The following is an 11,951-nucleotide window of genomic DNA, read 5'->3' as shown; positions in this document are numbered from 1 at the left end:
GGAGGTGCTTCTGTGCAGCACTTGGGGCCTCAGTCAGTCTCGCCTCCGGTTACCATCCGCAGAGCAATGGTCAGGTGGAACGGGCCAGCCAGGACCTGGAATCCACCCTGAGGTGTATCTCGTCCTCCCACCCAACTGAATGGAGCACCCACCTTCCTTGGGTTGAATACGCTCACAATTCTCAGATCTTCTCAGCTACTGGATTTTCTCCTTTTGAAATTTCACTTGGCTATCAGCCTCCTCTGTTCTCTCTACAAGAAGCGGACATTGCCATGCCATCAGTTCAAGCCCACCTCAGGCATTGCTGTCAGGTGTGGAGGACAGACCATTCCACCCTCCTGCGGGCTAAGGAAAGTATGGAATGTCATGCCAACCATCACCGCACCCCAGCCCCCCTCTACCAGCCTGGACAGGAGGTGTGGCTCGCCTCGTGGGACCTTCCTCTGCAGATGGAGTCTCCCAAGCTCGCTCCTCGCTTCATCGGGCCGTTTGTGGTTGATTGGGTGATAAACCCTACCTCTGTGCGACTCCGTCTGCTTCGTTCCTTGTGGATCCACCCGGTCTTCCACGTGTCCTGGCTCAAGCCTGTCTGCTCCAGTCCGCTGTGTCCACCTGCTCTGCCGCCCCCTCCTACCCGGATCGTCGACGCTCATCCGGCCTGGACGGTCAAAAAGATCTTGGATGTTCATATGCTCGGTCGGGGTTTCCAGTATTTGGTGGACTGGGAGGGTTATGGGCCTGAAGAATGCTCCTGGGTCAAGCAGAGCCTCATCTTGGGCCCTTCCCTCCTCTGGGACTTCTACCAGGAGCATCCTGATCGGCCCAGTAGGTCCGGTAGGTTGGCTGGTGGCGCCCATTGGGGGGGGGTACTGTTGTGTGTCGTCCTGGTACCTGCTCTCTCTCTCTCTCTCTCTTCCCAGGTGGCATTCCTTGTGGAGCTGATGAGCACACCTGTCTGCAATCAACCTGCCTCCATATAAACCCTGGTTCAACAGCTCATTCGTGCCAGAAACTCAGTGTTCATGACCTGGTACCTGGCCTCTCTATTTCTGTATAGAGCCTTTTTGTCTGCATTCCGTCGCAATTATTCCATGTCAGCTGTCTGGTATCAATGAATAAAGACCAATTTATGAAATGTCCAATTTAGAATAACATTAATTGAAACCCCACCCATCCCTAGCATTCATAATCTTAGGCTTGGAAGTTGGAATTGATCATATGGAACTGGTATCTTGATTGGCTTCTTGCAGGGCATGGGGCTTGACAAATCACAGTGACATCATGCTGGAACTGAAAAACAAAAAACTCCAGATATTACTAAAAATTTTAAAAATATTTCACCAAGCATTGGTGTGTGTAAGAAATAGTAGCTATCTACACCAGTTTAATGTACAAAAATCAAAATATCCAATAATATACACTCAATCCAAATTACATGATAATTTGTTTGTGAACAACAATAAAGTTTTTTTTTTTTTTTTTACAATTGATTACATGAGATGCCCGGAATTTTGAAGTAATATACATCAAGTACATGTTATAAAATTCAAAGAACCGCTGGACAGCATGCTTTAGTTTGTCAGGAGATGCCCCGAGTGTTGTGGCCAGCCTTTTGGCTGCCTCTCTCCCCTTCTCTTTCTCTCTTCTTGTGTGCTGTTCATCTGTTTTCTCTCCAGGTGGCACAGTTCAGAGCCGAGGAACACCTGCTGCTTATCAGTGACATGCACCTGACGTTCATGAGCAGCTCATCAGGAGCGGGTGACTTAAACCCCGGCGTTGAGCGCATTCACTGCCAGATTCTTCACTGATTCTCCATGATTGTGACCTCATCATTCCTGCCACTTCCAGCACTCTGAAGTCTGAGTTTTCCACAGCTCATTTCAAGTTTCTTGTCCTCGGCTCAGTGCATCCACCTGGCTCCGGCTCCAGTCCCATTTACTCCTGGATTTCAGTTCTCTTACAAGACTGGCTTGGGAACCTCCAGATCCCTAATTTCCACTACTTCAAGCAGGCTGACTCTCCACTCTGCAGGCACTCCCAGCACAGCATTATTATGGTAAATGGTAAATGGACTGCATTTATATTAGGGCTGAAACGATTAGTCGAGTAATTCAAATAATTCAATTACAAAAAATGTTCAAGGCAAATTCTGTGCCTCGAAGCTTCGTTTAACGTTGTAGTACATATGCCAGGCCTGTGTGTGGTGCTGTAATGTCCCCAGAAAAACAAACAGAAGAAGAAATATTGAAAGCGCTAATCAAATTAGCACAAAAGCTACAGCTTTCCATGCAACAAACAGAGGGAAATAAGGAAAACGACGGTCCACGCTGATCATATGAAATAGCTTACTGTGCATTTAAAACAAAGCAGTGTGTTTGTTTTTAAAAAAAAACTGTTTTGTCCGCTGGCTGCTCTACGCGTGGCGGACGGCTGCTGCCTTTCTCTGCCCGGTGTGAGCGGCTCAGCACTGCCGTCACACAGCTCCGTCCCGGCCACAGACAGTCTCTGGAATCAATCAATCAACCAGGCTCAGGGAGGGGCAGTCTTCTGCTGGGACTGGTTGGGGCTGAGGGAGAGAACCAGGAAAAAGACATGCTGTGGAGGGGAGCAGAGATCGATCACTAATGATTAAATGCAGAGTGGTGCATACAGAGCAAAAAGAGAAAGAAACACTCAGTGCATCATGGGAACCCCCCAGCAGTCTACGTCTATAGCAGCATAACTAAGGGATGGTTCAGGGTCACCTGATCCAGCCCTAACTATAAGCTTTAGCAAAAAGGAAAGTTTTAAGCCTAATCTTAAAAGTAGAGAGGGTATCTGTCTCCCTGATCTGAATTGGGAGCTGGTTCCACAGGAGAGGAGCCTGAAAGCTGAAGGCTCTGCCTCCCATTCTACTCTTACAAACCCTAGGAACTACAAGTAAGCCTGCAGTCTGAGAGCGAAGTGCTCTATTGGGGTGATATGGTACTATGAGGTCCCTAAGATAAGATGGGACCTGATTATTCAAAATCTTATAAGTAAGAAGAAGAATTTTAAATTCTATTCTAGAATTAACAGGAAGCCAATGAAGAGAGGCCAATATGGGTGAGATATGCTCTCTCCTTCTAGTCCCCGTTAGTACTCTAGCTGCAGCATTTTGAATTAACTGAAGGCTTTTCAGGGAACTTTTAGGACAACCTGATAATAATGAATTACAATAGTCCAGCCTAGAGGAAATAAATGCATGAATTAGTTTTTCAGCATCACTCTGAGACAAGACCTTTCTAATTTTAGAGATATTGCGTAAATGCAAAAAAGCAGTCCTACATATTTGTTTAATATGCGCTTTGAATGACATGAAGAAGTCCACTCTTTCTTCTGTGGTTTTCTTAGACTCGCAATGACTTTTAATTTTCGCTTTTTTGGGCAACACACAATGCTTCACAAATACGGGAACTCAAATAAAATAATAATAATAATAAAAAAAAAACAGTGACTGCGAGGCTGCATGTTCAACCTCCAGCTGAAAATGAAATGCATTGGCTGAATCACAGAGACTGTTAAAAAGAAATTCATGCAGGGACCCAGTCCACCACCTTAATAAATAAATAAATAAATATGGTTACGTTTTACAAGTTGGGGAAAACAAAAAACAGAAAGCCACAACCCATCGCCATTTCAGCAAAATGTCAAGACTTTGGCTGAGCTCCTGACACCAGGAAAGATCCAAAACTTGTAAAGATGTGAAAAAATAAATAATTACCCAGGAAAACAGAAAGGGATACACTATATTTGACAATCTCCGTGATGACGCAGTGACACTGTGCCATTACTTAGGGAGAGCCCTGAAAAAGCAAAAGTACTTTTTAATCCAATTACTCGATTAATCGCCAGAATAATCGATAGAATACTCGATTACTAAAATAATCGATAGCTGCAGCCCTAATTTATATAGCGCTTTTCCATCTGCATCAGACGCTCAAAGCGCTTTTATGCCTCACATTCACCCCGATATCAGGGTGCTGCCATACAAGGCGCTCACTACACACCGGGAGCAATAGGGGATTAAAGACCTTGCCCAACGGCCCTTAGTGATTTTCCAGTCAGGCGGGGATTTGAACCAAGGATCTTCTGGTCTCAAGCTCAACACCTTAACCACTAGACCATCACCTCCCTCCTATTATTTGTTTATTTATTGTAAATAAATCTCTTTTCATTCACAACCAGTTCTCTTCCTTGCTCCCTAGCATTTGGGTCCGTAGCCTGTACCAGTTTGGTCCTATCCGGACCTCTATCCACAACAGAACAATCTGGCCAGAAATATGGATTCAGCAGGAGTAGATCCAGTCCACCAAGCCCTCAGCTTTCATGGTCAGATCCTGGGGGACCTTCAGCTTTCCACAGGTTCTATCGGAGCCCAGGTCTACACCCTCTCAGCCCAGGTTAATCACTCTGACACCCGCTTTACTCAGTTAGCAGCTCAGGTCACTCACTTAGACACTTGCATTACACAGCTCACTGATCGACTCACACAGATCACCAATCAACTCTCAGAGCTTGTAGCCTCCTCAGTTTCAGCCCTGCCTCCTCCCATGCATTCTGTTTCTTCGTCTGCACCACTTGCTGAAACTCCCAAACCATTGATTAGTCATCCTGAACCGTATTCTGGTTGTGTTGAAACTTGCACAGCTTTTTGATGCCGTGTTCTCTCAGTTTTTCCCAAAAACCCTCACAGTTTTTCTCCGGCAGTAGCCGTGTAGCATATGTGATGAATCTGCTCCAAGGTGACACAGGAGCCTAGGCTACAGCTCTGTGGAGCAACGAATCATCAGTACTTAACACATATTTTGAGTTCTCCCGTGAACTCCATCTTGTTTTTGATCACCCACTGAAAGCTCACTCGACTGCTCAGCATTTACTCTCCCTCCGTCAAGAGCATTGAAGCGCAGCAGATTTTTCAATCGATTTCTGCATTCTCGCCGTGGAGATGGGTTGGAATTCTGCAGCGCTCTGAAACATTTACATCAGGGGTCTGTACGAGCCACTTAAGGACGAACTTGCGGTTTGTGATGAACCAGAGGATTCAGACAAACTAATTTCACTGGTCATCTGTATAGACTGCCGTCTAAGAGAAAGACGCTGAGAGAAAAGCAGAGGGTCGAACCAGACCGCCATCACTCGGGCTCCTCGCCGTACACGTTCGGCTCCATCTGTCCCGAGCTCCAAGTGAATTCCCCGCTCCGGCACACCAGCTTCCCCTGTCAACGAGCCTATTGAGATTGGCATGGCCAGTTTATCTCCTAAAGAGAGAAAGCGGAGACTGGTAGCTGGAGCTTGTATCTATTGCGGTACGAAGGGACATGTCCACATTAACTGCCCCGTATGGCCCAAGAGGTTGTACTCACCTGTCAGATCCGGGCTGTGGGTCATCGGGGTGCATGAAAATCCTGGCCACGGTTCTTTTCCAGAATTCTTCTCTTTCTCTTTCTGCACTGGTAGACACTGGAGCTGAGGGCAACTTTCTGGATAAAAGTTGTTGCCAAAGTTCACATCCCTGTCACTCCTCTTTCTGTTCCCCTCACCGTGACTTCCCTGGATGGAACCCCACTTACGTCAGTCACACATCAAACTGTACCGGTCACCCAAGTTGTTTCTGGAAACCATCGGGTGGTTATTAAATTTTTTGTTATTCCCTCCACATGTTCTGTGGTTTTTGAGCACCCCTGGGTCTTAAAACACAACCCCCCAGATTGACTGGCCGAGGTAGTTACCCAGTGGAGAGAGGCTTGCCACCGCGTATGCCTTCGTTCCACAATTTTGCACAGTGAGACTCCCAGAAAGTCGGTCACTTCACCTCCTGATCGGTCCCTACTTCCTCCTGAGTCCCATGATTTCCACATGTTCATAGTCCCTCCGAACTGTCTTAAACCAGATCCTTCAAAAGTGAAGGCAGTAACTGACTGGCTCGTTCCGTCAACCTGCAAACAACTACAGCAATTGCTCAGGTTTGCAAATTCCTTCCGTAGATTCATCTGTGGGTACAGTCAGGTCACCGCACCACTCACTGCACTCACTTCATCAAAGGTCCCATTCCAGTGGTCACCACAAACTGACACCGCATTCAACCTGATACAACAACGTTTCTCCTCAGCACCCATACTCATCCAACCTGATCCTGAAAAGCAGTTTATTGTGGAGGCAGACGCTTCAGACTTAAGGGTAGGTGCAGTTTTTTCACAACAGGCTGAGGGGGACAACAGGATGCACCCGTGTGCCTTCTACTCTCAGTTCCTCACTTCAGCAGAGAGAGATTATGTCGTAGGCAATCGGGGGCTACTACCAGTCAAAGAATCCTTGTCAGAGGGGAGACATTGGCTGGAGTGCCATTTGTGATATGGACAGACCATAAAGACCTCGAGGACTTAAGATCGGCTAGATGTCTCTACTCCCGGCTAGCCAGGTGGGCGCGATTCTTCTGCCGGTTTCATTTTAACATCATGTACCAACCAGTGAAGAAGAATGGGAAGCCCAACGCCCTTTCCAGGCGTTTCCACTCCACAGCCTCCACCACCTCCTCTGAGACCCTGGTCCTCCTCATCTGTCGGTCCTCAGCCATAGGGGTCCTAACTGAGGAGGTTGAGAAGACTGTCCAGGAACCTCTGGCGCACCACCCGGATCCCGGTGGGGGACCTCCTGGATGCACTTTTGTTCCACCACAAGCCTGGTGTGCAGTGATTCAATTCTTTCATGCTTCTAAGCTAGCTGTCACCCAAGGGTCCACACGATCTTAGACCTGATTTGCTGGCACTTCTGGTGGCCTTCCAACCAAGCTGAAGTAAGAAAGTATATGCAAGCCTATACAATCTGTGTAAATGAAAAGACATCACATCGTCCTCCTGTCGGACTCCTACAACCTTGTTTTGTTTTGGGACACACCTGGTCCCATATGGGGTTAGGTTTCACCTCCAGTCTGCCTCCATCCCTACAGAGCATTCTTGCTTTCCATCTGTTACGATTCCAGCCTGAACACACAAGAGACCTCTGTCTGCCTAGACCCTCCCTTCCTCCTGCTCAGATCTGCTGCAGACTCCCTCCTAGTCATCCCGTTGGGTCGCCGGGAGGCTCCCATTGAAGGGGGGTACTGTTTGGCCAGCCATTTGGCTGCCTCTCTCCCCATCCCTTTCTCTCCTCTTGTGTGTTGTTCATCTGTTTTCCCTCCAGGTGGCGCACTTCAGAGCCGAGGAACACCTGCTGCTTATCAACGACATGCACCTGACATTCATGAGTGGCTCATTAGGAGCAGGTTACTTAAACCCCTGCTTTCAGCTTACTGACTGCCAGATTATTCACTGATTCTCCATGATCATGACCTCATCATTCCTGCCACTTCCAAGTGCTCTGACATCTGAGCTTTTGACAGCTCAATTCAAGTTCCTCGTCCTCAGCTCAGTGCGTCCCACCTGGCTTGGGCTCCAGTCCCATGTACTCCAGGATTTCAGTTCTCTTACAAGACTCGCTCGGGAACGTGCAACATCCTAATCTCCACCGCTTCAAGCAGGCTGACTCTCCACTCTGCAGGCACCCCCAGTGCAGCATTATTGTTTACTTATTGCAAATAAATCTCTTTTTGTTCACAACCAGTTCTCTTCCTTGCTTCCTAGCGTTTGGGTCCATAGCCTGAACTGGTTCGGTCCTATTTGGACCTCTAACCACAACAACAAGTCCACAATTTCCCAAAAACAAATATGTAAAAACAATTTAATATCCAGACATATTTGTAGCATACTTTCCCTTTTAAAGGAATTCTTGTGGAAATGGCATTTTACTAACTAGCAGATTATCTCATTAATGGAACAGAGGATTTGGGAGAACAATGTTGTTGTTTTTTTCTTACAATCAACAAAAATATAAACGCAACACTTTTGGTTTTGCTCCCATTTTGTATGAGATGAACTCAAAGATCTAAAACTTTTTCCATATACACAATATCACCATTTCCCTCAAATATTGTTCACAAACCAGTCTAAATCTGTGATAGTGAGCACTTCTCCTTTGCTGAGATAATCCATCCCACCTCACAGGTGTGCCATATCAAGATGCTGATTAGACACCATGATTAGTGCACAGGTGTGCCTTAGACTGCCCACAATAAAAGGCCACACTGAAAGGTGCAGTTTTATCACACAGCACAATGCCACAGATGTCGCAAGATTTGAGGGAGTGTGCAATTGGCATGCTGACAGCAGGAATGTCAACCAGAGCTGTTGCTCGTGTATTGAATGTTCATTTCTCTACCATAAGCCGTCTCCAAAGGCGTTTCAGAGAATTTGGCAGTACATCCAACCAGCCTCACAACCGCAGACCACGTGTAACCACACCAGCCCAGGACCTCCACATCCAGCATGTTCACCTCCAAGATCGTCTGAGACCAGCCACTCGGACAGCTGCTGAAACAATCGGTTTGCATAACCAATTTCTGCACAAACTGTCAGAAACCGTCTCAGGGAAGCTCATCTGCATGCTCGTCGTCCTCATCGGGGTCTCGACCTGACTCCAGTTCGTCGTTGTAACCGACTCGAGTGGGCAAATGCTCACATTCGCTGGCGTTTGGCACGTTGGAGAGGTGTTCTCTTCACGGATGAATCCCGGTTCACACTGTCCAGGGCAGATGGCAGACAGCGTGTGTGGCGTTGTGTGGGTGAGCGGTTTTCTGATGTCAATGTTGTGGATCGAGTGGCCCATGGTGGTGGTGGGGTTATGGTATGGGCAGGCGTCTGTTATGGACAAAGAACACAGGTGCATTTTATTGATGGCATTTTGAATGCACAGAGATACCGTGACGAGATCCTGGGGCCCATTGTTGTGACATACATCCAAGAACATCACCTCATGTTGCAGCAGGATAATGCACGGCCCCATGTTGCAAGGATCTGTACACAATTCTTGGAAGCTGAAAATGTCCCAGTTCTTGCATGGCCGGCATACTCACCGGACATGTCACCCATTGAGCATGTTTGGGATGCTCTGGACCGGCGTATACGACAGCGTGTACCAGTTCCTGCCAATATCCAGCAACTTCGCACAGCCATTGAAGAGGAGTGGACCAACATTCCACAGGCCACAATTGACAACCTGATCAACTCTATGCGAAGGAGATGTGTTGCACTGCATGAGGCAAATGGTGGTCACACCAGATACTGACTGGTATCCCCCCCAATAAAACAAAACTGCACCTTTCAGAGTGGCCTTTTATTGTGGACAGTCTAAGGCACACTTGTGCACTAATCATGGTGTCTTATCAGCATCTTGATATGGCACACCTGTGAGGTGGGATGGATTATCTCAGCAAAGGAGAAGTGCTCACTATCACAGATTTAGACTGGTTTGTGAACAATATTTGAGGGAAATGGTGATATTGTGTATGTGGAAAAAGTTTTAGATCTTTGAGTTCATCTCATACAAAATGGGAGCAAAACCAAAAGTGTTGCGTTTAGATTTTTGTTGAGTGTAATTATCAACCATATATACAATTAATAATGTTCGTGTGTAAAACCAATCAGGGGACTTATGTTATTTTCTAAATGAAGCCATAACACTCCCATGGCCTGCTGTCTATTAATCTTGTGACTCACAGACAGAGTTAAACTCACATCTGTATGCTAATAGCGTTATCAGTTTTAGCAGCTGGGAGCTTCACCCGTTAACTTCACCTGTCAAATTAATGCATGATTACTGGAGGAAAAACACAGTTCAAACTTTTAACGCCCACAACAAAATAAACCGTGAGCAGAACCACCGCGCAATCCCCAAAAATATAACTTGACAAACTAAACAAAGTAACTCTTCTTCCTCTTTGGAAATTATTGGTAGCTTGCAATCCAACATAGTGCATTGCTGCCACCAACTGTTTGGGTGTGGAACTGAAATGAACTGAATGAATGGATTCTGACGCATGTTGTCAAAAATAACCCGTAAATGTTCACCATGTGAGTAAAAACCCAGATTTCCGGTAATTTCCAGAAAACCTTCATTACTGAGTGTCCCAGATTAATAAAACCATGGCCCAAATGTTACAGTCTGATTTGTGCACAGGTGTTACTTTCAAAATCTTTGTAATTATAGGACACAAATATCACAGTGTGTACCGAGTAAAACCAGAAGGCCTACTTGGAGAACACATACCTCTAGTTTAGTAAAAATAGACAAGATTTGTTCCTTTTGCAACCGAAGAGGGTGACAACATTGGAGGGGTTTTGATAATAATGACTTTTAACCCATCAGATCTTTGGGATGAACAAAATGTAAGGGAAATGTATCTTCATAAATGAAAAGAATTGGAAATGTTTTTGTTGTTTTTACTCATTTAAAACCAATTCAGACATCACTAAAATTTACTCAGCTCTTCTTTCACCCCAGACTGACCATGTTTCCATAAAAAAGTAATCCATGGATGACTTACCAGTCCTCTTAGTTCCATGTAAAAGCCCAACTACAGTTTTGTATGGCTGGCTATATCTAGTCCTTTTTGACATGAGAGCAGCTCTTTGTTCCATTTCCTGTTTATTCTACATCTTGTTTCTGTACATCTCTGTCTCTCCGGGCATGCACACTGATGCGCTGTCTTATAGTAAAAGGGACTGTATCACAGCAACACCGTTAAAACAATGCAGCCATGTCCTCCAGTACTTGTTTTGTTGATGAAAACCAGGTTTATCTGACATGAACATGGGTAGAACATTTCCATATTTTTAAATCTTTTAAATGAGATTTCATTTTAAACAGCTTGAAAAACATCATAATTATTGCTTCAAACCCCTGTGTGGACAAGCAGCAATCATTTCTTCTTTTTGGCACATTTGAGTGCTGCCACATCTTCAATTTCTGAGCTATTTAAAAACCCAATGGGGTTGTGCTTTTTGATTGAATGTCCAGTGAAATGAATATTACTACTGACAGCCACCTCAAACACTTTCCACTCCCCGGCTTGTTTCACATGACTCGACAGCAATTGCACCTGTGCTCGGGAAATTAGACTTTGAGCATCCTTTGATTTAAATACTGAACAGCAGCAGCACAGGATTTGCTGTTATTTTCATGCCTTTTCTTGGCTTTGAATTCCAACGTGATTAGTTTGAGAATTCTATCACTACTGCAAGGCTTCCTTACTGCTTTGGTGTTACACTTTTGTAGATGGCAATGGTCCTTGTTCGTAGAACATCTTTTTTTCTTTTTTTCTTCCTGACATAAAAGTACAGAGCCCTAGAAGTGTCATTGCAAAATGTTTAGCGTTTTGACAATGTGCTTTCATTTTACTATATTGTGTGTTCATTTTGTTGTGCTCATTTTATTCAATTGTGCACTCATTTCACAAAATTGTGTGTTTGTTTACTATAATGTGCGCTTATTTTGCTGAATTGTGCACTCGTTTCACTAAATTGTGCTCTAGTTTTGCTATATTGTGTGCACAATTTAGGCCCCATAAAAAATGCTGAAATTGGGCCACATCAATTTATTTTTTATTTTGGTGAATTTCATTGACGGTGGTACAGCTGGTGCAAGAACCGGCGTGTCCGCAAGGTGGAGTATGCTTTGGCCAAAGATGGCCATTGACAACCACACAGTCAATTGCTCAGTGTCACTCACACACAGTATGCATCTTTATCACGCTACTAGCGTCCAGTACACTGACTGTATTCAACATGAAAACAAGATTTATTTTAAAAATATCTGATATATTCAGTTCCTCACTTGGTATGCAGGTGCTGTGTGTGTCATTTTTCAAGTCTGAAATGACGTTGTATGTATTTGTTTCAAAGAAAAGAAAAAAAATCTGCCCACCCTCACAACTTTTTCCTGATGTCAAGCATGATAAGCTATTTTTTTTTAAATGGGGCCTTACTATATTGTGTGCTCATTTTACCGAATCGTGTGCGCTAGAGCCCTGTGCAGGACTAATTTCTTCGTCCTGCTCC

General features: G+C 45.2%; 1 long non-coding RNA gene across 1 annotated transcript; it reads right to left on the bottom strand.

Moving 5' to 3' along the window:
* Positions 1–903: 903 nt before the first annotated feature.
* Positions 904–7,381, bottom strand: LOC117507915. The gene is made up of 4 exons (XR_004559879.1): positions 7,367–7,381; positions 6,247–6,254; positions 1,702–1,706; positions 904–1,039 (listed from the first exon to the last, which is right to left on the bottom strand). It is a non-coding gene; the product is annotated as an uncharacterized LOC117507915 (long non-coding RNA).
* Between the last annotated feature and the right edge of the window lie 4,570 nt (positions 7,382–11,951).

Source organism: Thalassophryne amazonica, chromosome 3 (assembly GCF_902500255.1).
Source record: "Thalassophryne amazonica chromosome 3, fThaAma1.1, whole genome shotgun sequence".
NCBI classification, from domain to species: Eukaryota; Metazoa; Chordata; class Actinopteri; order Batrachoidiformes; family Batrachoididae; genus Thalassophryne; species Thalassophryne amazonica.
The sequence above is the reverse complement of the archived record's forward strand: the minus strand, read 5'-3'. Positions and strand labels throughout refer to the sequence as shown.